Source organism: Triticum aestivum, chromosome 7B (genome assembly GCF_018294505.1).
Source record: "Triticum aestivum cultivar Chinese Spring chromosome 7B, IWGSC CS RefSeq v2.1, whole genome shotgun sequence".
Classification (NCBI taxonomy): Eukaryota; Viridiplantae; Streptophyta; class Magnoliopsida; order Poales; family Poaceae; genus Triticum; species Triticum aestivum.
This window is the reverse complement of record NC_057813.1, coordinates 503560752-503579432: the sequence shown is the minus strand read 5'-3', so window position 1 is coordinate 503579432 and position 18681 is coordinate 503560752.

Here is an 18681-nt window from a genome sequence, read left to right as displayed (position 1 = left end):
GTCGTCGCCGGTGCCGCCCCTCCGCCCTGCCGTGCCTTGCCCCTCGCCGGAGCTGCCCCGTCGCCCCTCACCGGAGTTCGCGTCGCCGGAGTCCGTCGTCACCGGATCCGGCCGGGGTGGGATCAGATCCACCAACCCCGCCTACCAAACGCCTCCCCACGCCCGGATCCCTCCGTCCTGGGTCGAGCCCATCCCGCTTTGACTTTTCGCGGAGGTAATTTTGCCTAAGTCCCTTAGATTGCATATTGGGCGTGACAAGTTGGTATCAGAGCCTCGACCGACCCTAGGAGCCCCCTTGATTGATCGTGTAGTTTAGCCATTGTCGAGTCTAGAAGAAAACTATTTTTCAGAATCTAGTTATATCGGAGAGTAGGAATTCTTTTTTACTCCTCAGCCCCTTCGTCGCTCTGGTGAGGAATCTTGACGTAGGTGTTTTGAATTACTCCTCTTCCCCTTCAAATTTTTCTTTAGGATCACGCAGTTGGTTTTCCGGTAGTTGTTCCTCAACTCTTTTTATCCGGTGCATTTCTCGTCAAGTTGACTCGAGCCTCTTCATCTTTGCCAAGTTCAATCCTCAGTTGTTTTCTTTTCCCACCTGCCCACCCTTCTTCTTCTCGAAACCAGAGTCCGTAATCGAGTATCCATCCTACTCGTGTGAAGTCTTTGCTCTCTCTCCTCAATGATTTCAACCGGTGTTTTCTCTTCAAGATATTCGTCGGTTTCCCCTTCCAAGTTGCCTTTGTTTTCCCGCCCTCCCACCCTTTTCTTCCCGGAGCCTCTTCAGTCTTTCGTCAATTATTTCAACCGATGAATTCTCATCTCGGTGGACATTCTTCATCTCTTTTTCTTTTCCGGTGGATTCAATTCAAGTTTTCGGGTTGATCATATTCTTTTCCGTAGCTCAAGTGTTTTCCCTGCTCGTTCGCCTCTCGCCAGTTTATCATTCCGGAGTTCGGAAGACATCTCAGGAGATTCGTCGGTGTTCCAATTAATTTGAGGTTGTCACCTCATTCAAATATTTCAATTGTTCCAGTGTATCATCTATCTGTTCATCATCCCTTTCCAACGGTGTTTCTTTCAGTGGGCCCTAACCCACATGTCTTTTTCCAGGATCTTACCTGACTCTTCTAATTATTCCAGAGCCATTCTCAATTCTTTTCAAGGGTGACGTAAGAATTTCATCAGTCACATGCCTTCTCCAAGTTCTCGTTCAAATTCTTTTCATTGTTGTCTCAACCTCCCTGCTTTTCATTCTACCGGAGTATCTCAGTAATTTTGGTGGTGTTTCCCGTCGTCATTTGAAGATCGAAGAAGAGTTTTCATATCATCCTCTCGAATTATTTCAGTTTGTCAGATATTCTTTTCTTACCCATCCGGAGTATGTCAAAAGTTGTTTTCCCGTTTCTTTTCACCGGAGGCCATCATTCCAGCTATCGTTCCCTATTTATCCCGGTGCTTCGTTCAAATGTTCTTCCCGTTCTCTTGAATCTAAATCCTCTCAAGCATATTTGCCTTCTAATTCTTCCCGGTGATTCATTCTCTTCCATCAGTCATTTTCAAATTCTTACGGTGGTTCGTTCAAGATTCTTTTCTTTGATTATCATTTGAATTCATTCGTTCTTTCCAATCCTACCGGTGGTTCATGAAGACCTTCTCAAGTTTGCGATATGTCACTTCTCAATCCTTTTCATCAAGAATAAGTTGCATGCCAAATCCGCTCGTCACCCATTAAATTGGATGAAGATAAGCATAACGTAATTCTTATTCTTATTTCATCATCGTCTAGTAATCCCTTTCTTCGGAGTTTGTTCTCAATGAATAAATTCTAGTTCCAAGTGTTTTCATTTTTTCTTTTCCGGAGTTTAAATTTCCTCGGTCATTTCGTCGGAACCTCCATCTAAAGCATCGCAAGCTTTAATCTTATTCTTTCATCCTTAATTCTATCTCATCATCCTTTCTGTCACCGGAGTTCTTCATGGTGGTTCTTCATGATTTAATTCATTCTTCAAGAGTTCATCAAGATTTTGTTGGTGGAGTTCAAGTATCTTTTCTTCTCGCGTATCGAAGTGCAATTAATTCTCCGTATTCTTTTGAAGTGGAGTTTTGCATTTCTTCGTTCTTCTAAGCTATCCAATCATTTCAGTTTGTGGCCGGTTATCACCTTATGATCTTGAGATATTACCTATAAGACCACAACAAGCTTATTCTTTTCGTTCTTGATTTTTTGAACAACTCCGTTCAAACCTTCCTTCTAAAGATGCTTTCAATTTCATTCGTGGCACAAGTTGTCATTTTCTTCTCCATTCTTTTCATTCAACTCTTTTAATTCTTTCCGGAGGTTTTGTGTCATGTCTTCATCAAGTATCATTCCATCCTCTCAAGTTCATGTTCTATTCCTTCCATTTTCAGCCGGAGTGCTGCCTAAATCCTTTCAGTCTTATTCATTTCTCATCTCGTTCTAACCGGAATGCTTTCAGAGTCTATCGTGTTTCCATGAGCATTTGATTCTCATCATTCTCATCGTTCCTCTCTTCTTCTCGAATGCTCTCAATTCTTTGCTTCTTCTCTTGAGTTCTTGCTTCACCCCTTGCTCTTTCCCTTCCGAATCGGTCCTAAGATCTCGAAACGAGATCTCTTGTTAGTGGAGGAGTGTTGTAACGCCCCGGATCCGATGCGCCAGGTGTCTGCCAGTTATTCGCCGTTGTTGCCATGTCATTTGCTTGTGTGTTACATTTTATCATGTCATCATGTGCATCTCATTTTGCATACGTGTTCGTCTCATGCATCCGATCCTTTTCCCCGTTGTCTGTTTTGCAATCCGGCACTCCTATGCCCTCCGGCGTCCCCCTTTTGTCTTTCGTTGTGAGCGGGTGTTAAACTTTCTCGGAATGGCCTGAGGTTTGCCAAGCGGCCTTGGTGTACCACCGGTAGACCGCCTGTCAAGTTTCGTGCCATTTGGAGTTCGTTTGGTACTCCAACGGTTAACCGCGTAGCCCGAAACCCCCCTTTCTCTTTGCAGCCAACACCCCTCCAAAGTGGCCCAAAGCCCATCCTAACCCCCTCCATGCTATCGGTCGTTCGATCACGATGGTGTGGGCGAAAACCGCTCCTCATTTGGACTCTCCTAGCTCCCTCTACCTATAAATAGGTGCTCCCCATCGGATTTTCGTGCAGTCCAACCCTAACCTAGGCCCTCTCCGCAGCCGGACATGTCCGATCTCCCCCGGACGCGTCCGCCCCGCCGCCCTCCGCCAACCGGCGTCCGCCATGTGGCCCGCGCCGCTGCCCCGCGCCGCCGGCCCGCCGCGGCCCGCAGCGGGCCCCTGAGGCCCGATCCGCCCGGCCGCCGTCGCCTCCCGTCCCCGCCGCCCGAGCGGAGCGCCGCCGCCTCCCGCGCCTCGCCGCCGGCGAGTTCCGCGCTACCGCCCCTGCGTCTCCTCCTTCCGCCGGCCGCCGCCGCGGGCACCGGCGAGGCCCCGCCGTCGCCCCTCGCCCTGCCGGCTTCGTCCGCGCCCCGCGGCCATCTCCCCCGCCGCCGACCTCCGACTCGTCGACCTCGCCCGCTGGCGCTCGCCGCGCCTCTGCCCGCACGCCTCACCGGAGCGCTTCTGTGCCTCGCGCCGCCCCTCCGCCCTGCCGTGCCTCGCCCCTCGCCGGAGCTGCCCGTCGCCCCTCGCTGGAGTTCGCGTCGCCGGAGTCCGTCATCGCCGGATCCGGCCGGGGTGGGATCAGATCCACCAACCCCGCCTACCAAACGCCTCCCCACGCCCGGATCCCTCCATCCCGCGTTGACTTTTTGGGGAGGTAATTTTGCCCAAGTCCCTGAGATTTGCAGCATTATCATGCCATGTTCATCGCATCACATTTCCATGCATGCTGCTCCGTTTCGTGCGTGTAATATGTCAAATTGTTCGCCTTAATGAGTACTTCATTTCATTCCATTGCATCATGTTCATTTGAGTCATCTTGATGCCTGAATCATCGTTGCAAGAGTGCTATATGATGTTGTCTGCTGTCTGTTAACAGAACATGCTCATTTGTCATTTTTGCCATGTTTGATGTGTGCATCCTATGAGGTTGATGTCTACATGTGTTTTGAACTATGCCATGCCATCTTTACAGTGGTGTATGCCATGTATTTTTGTGATCAACGTGGTGACTAGCAAAAGCATGCAAACTAGGCTTCGTGATGCCGCTGATTTTAGTCCCTGTTCTGCTGTTATTTTGATGCCATGTAAACTTGATGCTACAGAGAGATCCATGCATATTTTGAGATACTTCAGTAAGGGTGTTTTGAACATATGGTTATGCTCTATCCATTCATGCCCCTGATTGCAATTATGGAGTAGTCTAGCATGTCATTTTCATACTTTTGCTACAAAATGTTTCCTGGCAGATTGTTTACATGTTATTCAATTTTGTCAAGGTTGTTGTAGTTGATCCTTGCATGCTATGAACTTGTTCTTGCCTTGGTTAGCTTCATAAACATGTCTTCTTGCTGATGCTATGCTTATCTTGTCATGCAATGACTTGTGGTGAGTGAATCGAGCTTGTTAAGTAGGGTACTTGCTGTTACTGTTTTGCTAGGCTGAATCTGTTATTTCGTGATGCTATGTAAACCTGCTGCTACAAATCATTCTATGCATAATCTGGAGATGTTCACTAAGGGTGTTTTGTTCTACATGTTATGTTCTATCCACGCATGCCCCTGGTTGCATTTATATCTTGCTGTAGATTGTTGTAATCATGCTCCAAAGTTGCTAAATAATGTTGATGTCAACCTGTTAACATTAAGTTCAATGTTGCCATGATTGTTGTTAGTGTTCCATGCACCCTATGAACTTTCTCTTGCCATGCTTAGCTTCATAGACATTCCTTCTTACTGTTGGTTGCCTTTACATGCCATTTATTGCTCTGTGGTGAGTGGTACAAGCTCACCAACATGCCTACTTATCGTTGTTCCTGCCATGCTCTGGTTGCTGAATCTGTTAACGAAACTTGCTATGTTTACGTGGGTGCCATCATATCTTCTGATCCTTTTTGGCTCATGATCAGTAAAGGACTTTTGTTCTATGCATTTAGTAGATTCATGCCATGTATTTGTTTGCCATGATAAGTTCCTGTAACATGTTGTTTGATAACTCTAAACATTGCAACCTGATGTTATTTTCTGCAAAGTCTGAAACTGTTATTATTAGCAATCTTGCCATGTGTGTTTGAGCATGTTCTAGTGATTTCTGGAGATGGCTCAGTGTTCATGTTTTGTTATGCTTTACCTGTACATCATGTCCATGCCTTTTGTTCTCATGTTGGGGTGCTGTAGCATGTTGTTTTGATGTTTGCAATATGCCTAGTTGCTGTTTTGGACAGATTGTTGCTATAACTTGTATAGCGTGTGTGTGTTGAACCGTTGCTCCGTTTTGAGTGTGCTCTATATGAAACTTGCTTAGAATTGCATGTAGTTTCATATTATCATGTTGCATCCTTGTTTTGAGGTGTTTGCTTGATGTTTGGGTGCATTTTGCATCAATGCCATGTTTGACTTGTTTTGCTCATATCTTCTAGGCCGTAGCTCCGAATTAAATGAACTCTATATGTAACTTGACTAGAATCTCGTGTAGATCATCTTGGTGCATCTTAACTTGCTGTTTAACAACTTGAACATAAGGTTTATTCAGATCTGGACCAATTTCGAAACTTGCATATGAGGACTTACCGGAATTGTTATATATTGTTCCCGGCCTCATTTAAACTTGCCTTGATGTGTTGTTCTTGTTTGCATCATCTCTTGCCATGAGTAGCTTCATGTAGTTTTGTTTTGCATCATGCTTGGTTGTGCATCATGTCTTGTATATGTGTGGTGTGTTTACTATGTTGTGTGCTTCTTCTCGATAGTTCCCGTTTCGTTGCGATCGTGAGGATTCGTTCGTCTACGCTTGGTTCGGCTTCATCGTCCGTCTTCTTCATGGACTCGTTCTTCTTCCTTGCGGGATTTCAGGCAAGATGACCACTACCCTGGATCTCACTACTATCATTGCTATGCTAGTTGCTTCATTCTATCGCTATGCTGTGTTACCTATCTTTTGCTTATCAAGCCTCCCAAATTGCCATGAACCTCTAACCTTTGACACCCTTCCTAGCAAACCGTTGCTTGGCCATGTTACCGCTTTTGCTCAGCCCCTCTTATAGTGTTTCTAGTTGCAGGTGAAGTTGAAGATTGCTCCATGGTGGACAGGATTATGTTTGGGATATCACAGTATCTCTTATTTAAGTAATGCATCTATATACTTGGTAAAGGGTGGAAGACTCGGCCTTATGCCTGGTGTTTTGTTCCACTCTTGCCGCCCTAGTTTCCGTCATATCGGTGTTATGTTCCCGGATTTTGCGTTCCTTACGCGGTTGGGTGATTTATGGGACCCCCTTGACAGTTCGCTTTGAATAAAACTCCTCCAGCAAGGCCCAACCTTGGTTTTACCATTTGCCTCACCACCACATATACCTTTCCCTTGGGTCGGCCAACCCGAGGGTCATCTTTATTTTAGCCCCCCCGGGCCAGTGCTTGTCTAAGTGTTGGTCTGAACCGGGCAGACTGCGGGGCCACCTCGGGGCAACTCGAGGGCTGGTTTTACTCGTAGGCTGACCTATCCGGTGTTGCCCTAAGAACGAGATATGTGCAGCTCCTATCGGGATTGTCGGTGCATCGGGCGGCTTTGCTGGTCTTGTTTTACCATTGTCGAAATGTCTTGTAAACCGGGATTCCAAGTCTGATCGGGTCTTCCTAGGAGAAGGTATATCCTTCATTGATCGCGAGAGCTTATCATGGGCTAAGTTGGGACATCCCTGCAGGGTATAATCTTTCGAAAGCCGTGCCTGCGGTTATAGGCAGATGGGAATTTGTTAATGTCCGGTTGTAGATAACTTGACACCAGATCCGAATTAAAACACATCAACCGCGTGTGTAGCCGTGATGGTCTCTTTTCGGCGGAGTCCGGGAAGTGAACACGGTTTTTGGGTTATGTTTGACGTAAGTAGGAGTTCAGGATCACTTCTTGATCATTGCTAGCTTCACGACCGTTCCATTTGCTCTCTTCTCGCTCTTATTTGCGTATGTTAGCCACCATATCATGCTTAGTCGCTGCTGCAACCTCACCACTTTACCCCTTCCTTTCCCTTTAAGCTTTGCTAGTCTTGATACCCACGGTAATGGGATTGCCGAGTCTTCGTGGCTCACAGATTACTACAACAACAGTTGCAGGTACAGGTTATGCGATGATCATGACGCGAGAGCGATGTTTGCTTGTTTTGGAGTTCTTCTTCTGCTTCCTCTTCGATCAGGGGATAGGTTCCAGGTCGGCAGCCTGGGCTAGCAGGGTGGATGTCGTTTGAGTTTCTGTTTGTGTTTCATCCATAGTCGGATGGTGCTCTTATGTATTGTCATGTTGTATTCGTGTGGTAGTGTATGCCTTTTGTATGTATCCCCATCTATTTATGTAATGTTGATGTAATGATATCCACCTTGCAAAAGCGTTTCAATATGCGGTTCTATCCTTGGTGGGACCTTCGAGTCTCTTTAGGATAGTATCGCATATTGGGCGTGACACTTAGCTTGCCGGGGACACTGAGGAACGCCAACCCCAGCAAGGATCCACCACATACAACACAAGTCACTAATAGACGCAGTGTCGAGTCCTCAGGGGGTTAGGTGGCTGTCTCGTAATGCATGGTAGTCACTTGAAGAGAAGATCATCCCTGTGTGACACCTGTCCAAACGCGTGTCACACAGACAGACCGAAGATAGCTGGAACTGCACGACAAGGCTTGCCGGGCAGCTCCCGCGACGTGACACTAAGCAGTGCATTTAATGCATTTGTCCTAACTGCCAGAGTTAGGTATGATAGCACTGTTGGCTACCTAATCAGTAGATAATGACCAGTTTGCCATTGTGGTAACCTCTTAGCATATAAAAAGAGGGCTGCTGCAACCATAGAAAGGATTCGGATCCTTGTACACTCATACGCGCGTAGCTGCTCTCCTGGGGCAACCTTGCCGGTCTTGAGCGTTGCGTTTCCACCACGGTCCATCCATCAATCCACCAAAAGCAGGAGTAGGGTTTTACGCCTCGCGGTGGCCGGTACCTGGGTAAAACGACCGGTGTCACCCTTGTCGTGCTCCTCCTGGTCCTCCACTCTTTGTGCAGTGCATTTGTCCCCCTTGCCGAACCAAAAGGGGCTTATGGCCCCATAGATGGCCGTGTTGAACCACGGCATCTTTGGCGCACCAGGTAGGGGGAAGCGCCTGTGCGAACCCGAGGTCGTAAGTAGCGCGTCAATCTTCATCACCATCTCTTTCGCCGACAGCTTCGCCATCCATGGCGCCCAAGAAGAAGCCCGTCACAGTAGCTGAAGGAAATATGCCCTGGAGGCAATAATACAGTTATTATTTATTTCCTCATATCATGATAAATGTTTATTATTCATGCTAGAATTGTATTAACCGGAAACATGATACATGTGTGAATACATAGACAAACTTAATGTCACTAGTATGCCTCTACTTGACTAGCTCATTAATCAAAGATGGTTATGTTTCCTAACCATAGACATGTGTTGTCATTTGATTAACGGGATCACATCATTAGGAGAATGATGTGATTGACCTGACCCATTCCGTTAGCTTAGCATTTGATCGTTTAGTATGTTGCTATTGCTTTCTTCATGACTTATACAAAGTTCCTACAACTATGAGATTATGCAACTCCCGTTTACCAGAGGAACACTTTGTGTGCTACCAAACGTCACAACATAACTGGATGATTATAAAGGAGCTCTACAGGTGTCTCCAATGGTACATGTTGAGTTGGCGTATTTCGAGATTAGGTTTTGTCACTCCGATTGTCGGAGAGGTATCTCTGGGCCCTCTCGGTAATGCACATCACTATAAGCCTTGCAAGCAATGTGGCCAATGAGTTGGTTACGGAATGATGCATTACATAATGAGTAAAGAGACTTGCCGGTAACGAGATTGAGCTAGGTATTGGATACTGACGATCGAATCTCGGGCAAGTAACATACCGATGACAAAGGGAACACCGTATGTTGTTATGCGGTTTGACCGATAAAGATCTTCGTAGAATATGTAGGAGCCAATATGAGCATCCAGGTTCCGCTATTAGTTATTGACCAGAAATAGTTCTAGGTCATGTCTACATAGTTCTCGAACCCGTAGGGTCCGCACGCTTAACGTTACGATGACAATTTTATTATGATTTTATAAGTTTTGATGTACCGAAGGTTGTTCGGAGTCCCGGATGTGATCACGGACATGACGATGAGTCTCGAAATGGTCGAGACATAAAGATTGATATATTGGAAGCCTATATTTGGATATCGGAATCATTCCGGGTGAAATCGGGATTTTACCGGAGTATCGGGGGGTTACCGGAACCCCCCTCCCCCGGGGGTTATTGGGCCTACATGGGCCCTAAGGGAGAAGAGGATGGCTGGCCAGGGCTGGCCGCGCGCCCCCTCCCCCTAGTCCGAATAGGACAAGGAAGGGGGGGGCCTTTCCTCTTTCCCCCTCCCCCCTTCCTTCTCCAACAAGGCAAGAGGGGGGGAGTCCTACTCCCGATGGGAGTAGGACTCCTCCAGGCGCACCCCTAGGGCCGGCCGCACCTCCCCCTCCCTCCTTTATATACGGGGGCAGGGGGGCACCTTGTCACGCCCAATATGCGACCCTATCCAAAAGGAACTCGAAGGTCCCACCAAGGATAGACCCGCATATTGAAACACTTTTGCAAGGTGGATATCATTACATCAACATTACATAATAGATGGGGATACATACAATACGCATACAATGCCACTCGAATACAACATCACAATACATAAGAACAACATCCGACTACGGATGAAACATAAACAGAAACTCAAATGACATCCAACCTGCTAGCCCAGGCTGCCGACCTGGAACCTATCCCCTGATCGAAGAAGAAGCAGAAGAAGAACTCAACGCAAGCAAGCATCGCTCTCGCGTCATGATCATCGCATAAACCTGTACCTGCAACTGTTGTTGTAGTAATCTGTGAGCCACGAGGACTCAACAATCCCATTACCATGGGTATCAAGACTAGCAAAGCTTAAAGGGAAAGGAAGGGGTAAAGTGGTGAGGCTGCAGCAGCGACTAAGCATATATGGTGGCTAACATACGCAAATAAGAGCGAGAAGAGAGCAAACGGAACGGTCGTCAACTAGCAATGATCAAGAAGTGATCCTGAACTCCTACTTACGTCAAACATAACCCAGAAACCGTGTTCACTTCCCGGACTCCGCCGAAAAGAGACCATCACGGCTACACACACGGTTGATGCGTTTTAATTCGGATCTGGTGTCAAGTTATCTACAACCGGACATTAACAAATTCCCATCTGCCAATAACCGTAGGCATGGCTTTCAAAAGATTATACCCTGCAGGGGTGTCCCAACTTAGCCCATGACAAGCTCTCGCGATCAACGAAGGAATAGACCTTCTCCCAGGAAGACCCGATCAGACTCGGAATCCCGGTTTACAAGACATTTCGACAATGGTAAAACAAGACCAGCAAAGCCTCCCGTTGTGCCGACAAATCCCGATAGGAGCTGCACATATCTCGTTCTCAGGGCACACCGGATGAGCCAGACGTCGGGTTGGCATAGACCCTGGTTGCCCAGGGGGCGCTGGACATCGCTCAGTTTGGACCAACACTTAGACAAGCACTGGCCCGGGGGGGGGGGGTAAAATAAAGATGACCCTCGGGATGCGTGACTCCCAAGGGAAAAAGGGCTAGGTGAGGCAAATGGTAAAACCAATGTTGGGCCTTGCTGGAGGAGTTTTATTCAAAGCGAACTGTCAAGGGGGGTCCCATAAATCACCCGACCGCGTAACGAACGCAAAATCCGGGAACATAACACCGGTATGACGGAAACTAGGGCGGCAAGAGTGGAACAAAACACTAGGCAAAAGGCCAAGTCTTCCACCCTTTACCAAGTATATAGATGCATTAATAATATAAGAGATATTGTGATATCCCAACCAAAATCCTGTCCACCATGGAGAAATCTTCAACTTCACCTGCAACTAGCAACGCTATAAGAGGGGCTGAGCAAAGCGGTAACATAGCCAAGCAACAGTTTGCATAGGAAAGATGTCAAAGGTTAGAGGTTCATGGCAATTTGGGATGGCTTGATAAACAGGTAATAGGTAGCGCAGCAAAGCGATAGAACGAAGCAACTAGCATAGCAATGATAGTAGTGAGATCCAGGGTAGCGGTCATCTTGCCTGAAATCCCGCACGGAAGAAGAACGAGTCCATGAAGAAGACAAGCGGACGTAGTCGAACGAATCCTCACGAATGCAACATTACCGGAACTAAGAAGCAACACCAGAAAGAAACAAACAACATGGTAAACAACCATCACATAGACATGGCACGATGCACAACCAAGTATGATGCATGTCCGGTTTAATAAGGCATGGCATGGCAAAGTGCAACAAACATCACTACAAATTAAGTGGAGCTCAATATGCAACGAGTTGCATATTGACGAAACACCACATGCAATTATTTAGTTTGATCTCGGTTATGTACCCAGCAATATTAAATGTTATTAAACATGGAAAGAGGTGAAACATAATGAAACTACCTATCTAGGCAAGTTTAATTGAGGCCGGAAACCACAAACAACAATTCCGGAAAATCCCCATATGCAAATTATGGATTCGGTACTGTTCTGCCCTAAACACAATTTTAATGTTGTTAAACAGCAAAATAAAGTGCACCATGTTAAACTAGGCATTTTCCACCCCATTTACATATAAAGTTTATTAAATTCGGAGCTACGGTTATTTAGTTATGAAATAAAGCATTTTAACATGACATTATGCAAAATAAACGCAAACAGCATGTTAAACATTTTTAACATAGATGAAAGTGGCATATTATTAATCTACACAATTATCCGAGCATTTTACATATATAAAACATTTTAATCCGATGCACGGTTATGACGTTATTAATGCATGAAATCTAGGGGGTTTTCTGTAAAACTGATAATCACTGGACTAATAGCCAAATCGCAGCGCAGGGAAGAAAACACCACGAGCCGAAACTGGCTAGGCCAATAGTGCACGGGGGCGGGGCTGCTCACCAGGCCTCATGGGCTGGTCGGTGGAGAGGCCTGGCAGGCCGGCTGGCTTCGGTTGGGCCTGGGGCGCTGGCTGCGGCTGGGCCTGGGGCGCTGGGCCTGAGGCGCTGCGGAGGAAGGCCCACGCGGAGGGACGCATCGGTCAACGCGGGCGGGCGGCTGCGCTCTGCTCGTCCCGAGCAGAGACATGGCGGCGGCGATGGCGGGCTCTCCGGCGAGAGGAGCCGGCGATGCAAGGCGAGGCGGGAGGGGCCCCGACCAGATTCGAGCGGATCGGGTCCGGCCGGATCCGTTCCCGGTGGTGGCGAGGCCGGGCGACGACAGGAGCTCCTGCGGCAGCGCTGGCTGACGCGGATCCGAGGCCAACAGGGCGGCACACCTACGGGAGAATAGGACCCCGGGTCAGTTCGGGCAAGGGGAAGGAAGGAGAGGCACGCCGGTGTCAGGACCCCGACTCGATGCCACATGGGTCTAGCATGTAACACCTCATATCACTTTGCGGCCTCACGCACGGTATTCCCACGGGTGTCGCCTTACCTTTGCCCGGAACCGTTTGCGCCTTTTGGCACACGTATATGATAGTGTCGCTAGCACCCATATGATAAGGAGCCCGGGCTGACATGGCTAGTCGTAAACCCAAAGTGGCACTAACTTATAGGGACAGGCATCCATGACCCAACATCGAACGTGTCGGTCATCAGCGAGTGAATCCAGGCTGTAGCACTGGGCTAGCAGGACTCCGGTGAACCGGGCTGTAGCGGGCTAACAGGACTCCAGTATTCATCGCGTGACATTTCCCCGAAGGGACAGACACAGGAACGAAGAAGGACACATGCCGGCCAGCCTAAGTGTTCCGAGGCAGCAGCAAGCTACCATGGCTCAGTGGAAACACTAGGAGACATTTCCCGGTAAGAGAGGCTACTAAGGATAAACAACTAGATAGCCAGATCCCACACATACCAAGCATTTCAATAACATACACACAATATGCTCGATATGTGCAAATACAACATGGCATCACAAAATGACTCTACGACTCAAGTATTTATTCAATAGGCTCCGAGGAGCGAGATATTACAAACAGGGGTCTCATGACCCAACATTCAGAGCATACAAGTCAAAGCACAAGCGGAAGCTATCATGTCTGAGTACAGACATCTAGAAATGAAAAAGGCTGAGAAGCCTGACTATCTACCAGATCCTGCCGAGGGCTCAAGATCGTAGCTGAGGTAACAAGCTAAACGTCGAAGTCCACGCGAAACTACTAGTGAGACTGAAGTCTCTCTGCAAAAACATAAAATAGGCAAACGTGAGTACAAATGTACCCAGCAAGACTTACATCAGAACTAACTACATATGCAGCATTATCAACAAAGGGGATGGTGGGGTTTAACTGCAGCAAGCCAGCTTTGACTCGGTGGCTATCCTAAACTACGACTGCAAGCGACTCTTTTGAGGTGGCGCACACGAGTCCACATATTCACCATATCAATACACCACTATGGATCCGCTCCCGTCTCCCTACGAGAACGCCATCCATAGCACTCACGCTTATCTTGCGTATTTTAGAGTATCCACTTTCACTTGTCTATGAACTGATATAAGCAACCCAGAAGTCCTTTTCCGCGGACACGGCTATTCGAATAGATGATGTTAACCCTGCAGGGGTGTACTTCTTCACACACACTCTCACCACTTACCGCCGTTTACATGACATGTACTCGGCAACCTTCAAGCAGAAGCCCAACGTGGGTGTCGGCCACGGCCTGCCTAAACACTCGAGTCTCTAGTCCAGGTTTATCGCCTATTCGGGTTCCATCCATGAGGAGATCCGGCCGGAGTTTCGCTCACAGCCCCAAACGATGTGAACAGGGTTCCGTGACACCAAACGGGCGCCCGGTTTACCCGGCCACATGCCTACCGCATCACAGCCCACCCCTATGGTCAGCGCTGCGCATGGCCTCCAGCATACTACAAACACCAGAAACTACTTGCAACTCCTGGACAGAGGACAAGGGTGATCAAGAAGCCGAGAGGGTCCATTGGTTTCGGGCCCAATGCGTGGTAGTAGCTGAATCATGGATCACAAACACAGAACTCAGTTCCTGAGGACGGCTGCAATGAGACAACCCACCATGTACTCCTACATGGCCTCTCACCGCTACCTTTACCAAATCGTGTTCACACACTTAGCTCACACATAGTAGGACATGTTCACACGCCTCTGATTCATCCCCGATGAATCAGACCTGACTCAACTCTAAGCAGTAGCAGGCATGACAAACAAACATGAATGAGTAGGCACAACAGGGCTCAAACAACTCCTACTCATGCTAGTGGGTTTCATCTATTTACTGTGGCAATGACAGGTCATGCAGAGGATAAAGGGGTTCAACTACCGCAGCATGTAACAGATGAATCGATGTTGTCCTAATGCAGTAAAAGAGCAGGAGCGAGAGAGTGGGATTTTATCGGAATGAACAAGGGGGGGGGGGTTGCTTGCCTGGCACTTCTGAAGATAGCATTGAGTCTTCATCAGTGTCAACGATCACATCATCGGTATCACGTCTATCGAGAGGGGACAAATACCGACAACACAGAAGGGAACACAATCAATGCAATGCACAATATGATGCATGATCATGACATGGCAAAATGAATGTGTTTTGGGCTAATGCAACTAGCAACAGATTAAATGAAGTTGGTTTGAATACAAAATTCAAATTCAAACTCCATATGTGATTATTCAAATGCCATTTAATTGATTTGTGCTAAACAGCAGCTATAAGTTGTTCTAACATGCATGAAAATGGTACAGATGGATTCCTTGAATTTTTCTGATAATTTTTCATATATAAATTATTTAATTTGGAGTTACGGTTGAATTTCTATGATTTATTGAAGTTTTAGCTATTTTTTGGAATTAATAAATCATTTAAGAATTATCTAAATTCCAGAAACATTTACTGCGTCAGCAGTGCGTCACCGTGACGTCAGCAGGTCAACAGACGCTGCTGCTGGTCAAACCTGACGTGTGGGGTCCACACGTCAGTGACACAAGTTAGTTAACCGGGTTGATTAGGGTTAAACTAATACTAACGAAAATGTCAGCAGGGCTGGGCCCACATGTCAGTGGCTTAAATAATTAACTAACTTAATTAGTGTTAACTAATCTAACACCTAAACTAATTAACAGGGGCTGGCCCCACCTGTCATCGACCCAGGGGGGTTCCGCCGTGGTCAAGTGGGTCAACCCCACCGGCGTCTCGACGCCGGCGAGGTCCGGGACGGTGGCGACCGTCGGAAACATGCTACAGGGCACGGACGAGGCCGTGCTTGGGCTCGTTGGAGAGCCCTTGCTCCCGCGCGTCGAGCGGTGCGGTTGCCAGGTCGTGGGGAGGCCGGAGCTGACGACGGCGAGCTCGGTTGCGGCCGCCGGAGCTCGGGTGAGACACGGGCGACCACTAGGGAGCACGAGAGGGCGAGCTGCGGCAGGCAACGGGCTCGTGGAAACGTTCTGAGCACGATGGTGCACTCGGGTGGGAGCTCCAGTGGCTGCAGTGACGGCGGCGACGAGGCCAGCGGCGGCCGGAGTTTGGCCGCGGCGGAGCTATGGCCTAGAGCTCGCAAACGCGAGGGGAAAGAGAGGGGTTCTGCACGGAGGCTCACCGCGGAGCTGTAGGGAGGGTTAGTGGGCTCGGGGGCGCGCCGGAGTGGCCGAATCGACGGAGAAGGGCGCCGGGGCCGAAGCTTGAAGACGATGACGATGGCGGCTGCTCGGGGCCCTTCTGGTCGCGTGAGACGACGAGGAGGACGAGGGCGGAACAGCGGAGCTTTGGGAGGCGCCGGGGAGGCGAGACGGTGGCTGTGGCCGCGCGAGCGCTGGTCGGCGGCGACGGGCTCCATTCGGTCGCGGGAGGGGAAACAGAGGAGCGAGGGGGAGGGAGGTCCAGAGAGCGAGGGAGAAGTGAGAGGGGGTCGGGGAGGCGCGTGGCGTCTCCGGGCGTCGAGGAGGGAGGCAACCAGGCAGGAGGTGGCCAAGCGCGGTGGCGGTGCTCGCCACCGAGCTGCTTCGTGCGCTGGCACGGGAGGAAGACATGCATGCCCCCTGGTGGTTGGGCTGCACAGTGTTGGGCTGTCCAGGTGGGCTTGGTGGGCTGCAGAGGTAAGTCCAGGTAAGGTTTCTCTCCTCTGTCTTTTATTTCTGTGTTTTTTTTAATTCTTTTGCCACTATTTTGAATTAAAAATAATAATTCAAACAAAGCCAAAGCTCCTCTGAATATTTTTATTTTGCTAGATGGACTTTTCCAAAAGCTCATAAAATAATTCAGGGATAATTGAATTATATTCTAATTATATGAATATAATTCAATTTCAAATAGCTAATGAATTAAATTCAAAGTCCCAAAAATAAATCCTTAAAAATGTTCAATATTTTGGTTGGGACCAGAACCCTTGCCAAAAATTATCAAACATTTAAGAAGAGCATTTTGGAACAATGAATGAGATTTTTAGGGTTTTTGCCCTGCTTTTATTTAGGGTTTTGAGGCTTCCAACAATCCTCAACTCATGTTTCAGAAATTTAAATATGATGCCTGGATGAAGATGCAACTATTTACAAACAATATTCTAGGGCTGTGACAACTCACCCCCACTAAACAAAAATCTCGTCCCGAGATTCAAGACGTGAGGTAAGAAGGCAGAGGGGACACAAAGCTAACACGATCTTCACGATCCAACTGTTCTTCTCAAGGATGTTGATTTGATCCTCATCTTTGTCTCGACGTCTTGCTTTGAGAACTCCAGCCAACATGACAACGAGAAGAAAGGAAAACTCTAGAACAATCGATCTTCGAGAAGACCGAACAACTCAGGATCAACTCATGGGATGAGACATAGCAACATCTCTTGAGCTGAGAGACGAAGCACAGATCTGAAGAAATGGAGTAAGACAGATGACGAGGGTTCGCTAAGTAGACAACAATTCCAGACTTAAGAATGTGGTGATCGGTTGTCAACATAGCGAGGAATTGAATTGCCATGATACCATAATGATGCACCTCAGGGAGGGTGACTCAAAGATATATCCCCTTAAGTGGCAAAAAGAATTACCTTTGATTCAGGAATCATTGGAACTCTTTAAACCAGCCTAGGGCAATTCTCGAGCGATCGTTTGGAGGGGGGTCGGTAGAATGGCATACTCGGACTTGGATGATGTGGATTACCTTGTTGAAGACAACGCAATGGATGAATTTGCTTATCACCGGAAATGGAAGAGACCCATGGTAGAATGGCACATTGGCGGTGCAAGCTGGGAACAAAATGCAAATGCTGGGAATGATTCTGGTAACTGGGGAAGAACCCAACAATAGAGAGTGAATTCACTGTTTGAAAAGGTCATAGCATTGCCGAGGAAACTGAGAGGAATCCTAGTTAGAGCCGATGGTAACACGTAGCGCTTGTACGTGCTTTCAAGAACTTGAGCATTTCCACAATCATCAAGGTTTTATCAACATCCGTGTCAAGGGTGCTGACAACACAACGTACTACCACGATGAATACTGACGGACGATGCAGATGCAAGGGGGGGATAACACTTTCTCAGATTTCACTCTTGGCGGGGCCAAGGAAATAAAATCTGGATGATCGACCGAGAGACATTTAGCACTCCGCTTCTAATGTTCTCCTTGATGTGCTAGTGTAACCCATTCATAGATATGGTTTGATATCTAAAACATCAAGTAAAAGGTCGGACTTCGGGAACACAAAAATCCATAGGGGCAACTAGGGAGTAAACCCTACGAAATCCCTATGGGGAGGTGGCCAACTTCATCAATCAAGATATTATAATAACAGGTCTTCCGGCTGGGTGTGTTGGCCACGACATCCACTTTACCGGTTATCGCGCGACCAATATTATAATTCTTGGGAAATATTCCAACCATCATATCTGCCTGAGATTCAGATCTGGTTGGTGTCAGGATATTCCAGACTCATCGAGTCTAGGAAGAAAAACGGAAGTTTGCAACACAAATCGACGAGATGACGTTGCGGGATTCTCGGGAGATGAACTACGATAGCAAGCTCCAAAACATGAGCTGGTTCTGCTACAAACATGTGAACATGTTGTCCAAGACAAGCATGACCACAAAGTAGTCTTATAATAAAACACTACCGAGTTCAGGAGGGGGAACCATCAACGAGGGTATCGAAGTTCTTTCATAAGTCCGGATTAGCTCTTATGAAGATACTCCTTCTCCTTGAACAAATCAGTCAGTGGCTTGGTGTGCTAGGGGTACATATAGATTGAAGGTTGCAAGTCTTCAAACCACAGAATTCTTCGCACGTGTGCATGACTGATTTGGGATGATTCCAAAGAAAGCAACATTGACTTTCTCGAATCCACGGCGGCAACTTGCATCAGATGCACATGAATTAAAGGAAGTCACTACCTTCATCCAAACATATGCTTCATGAGCTAGCATGAACAAATGCTTTCAAAA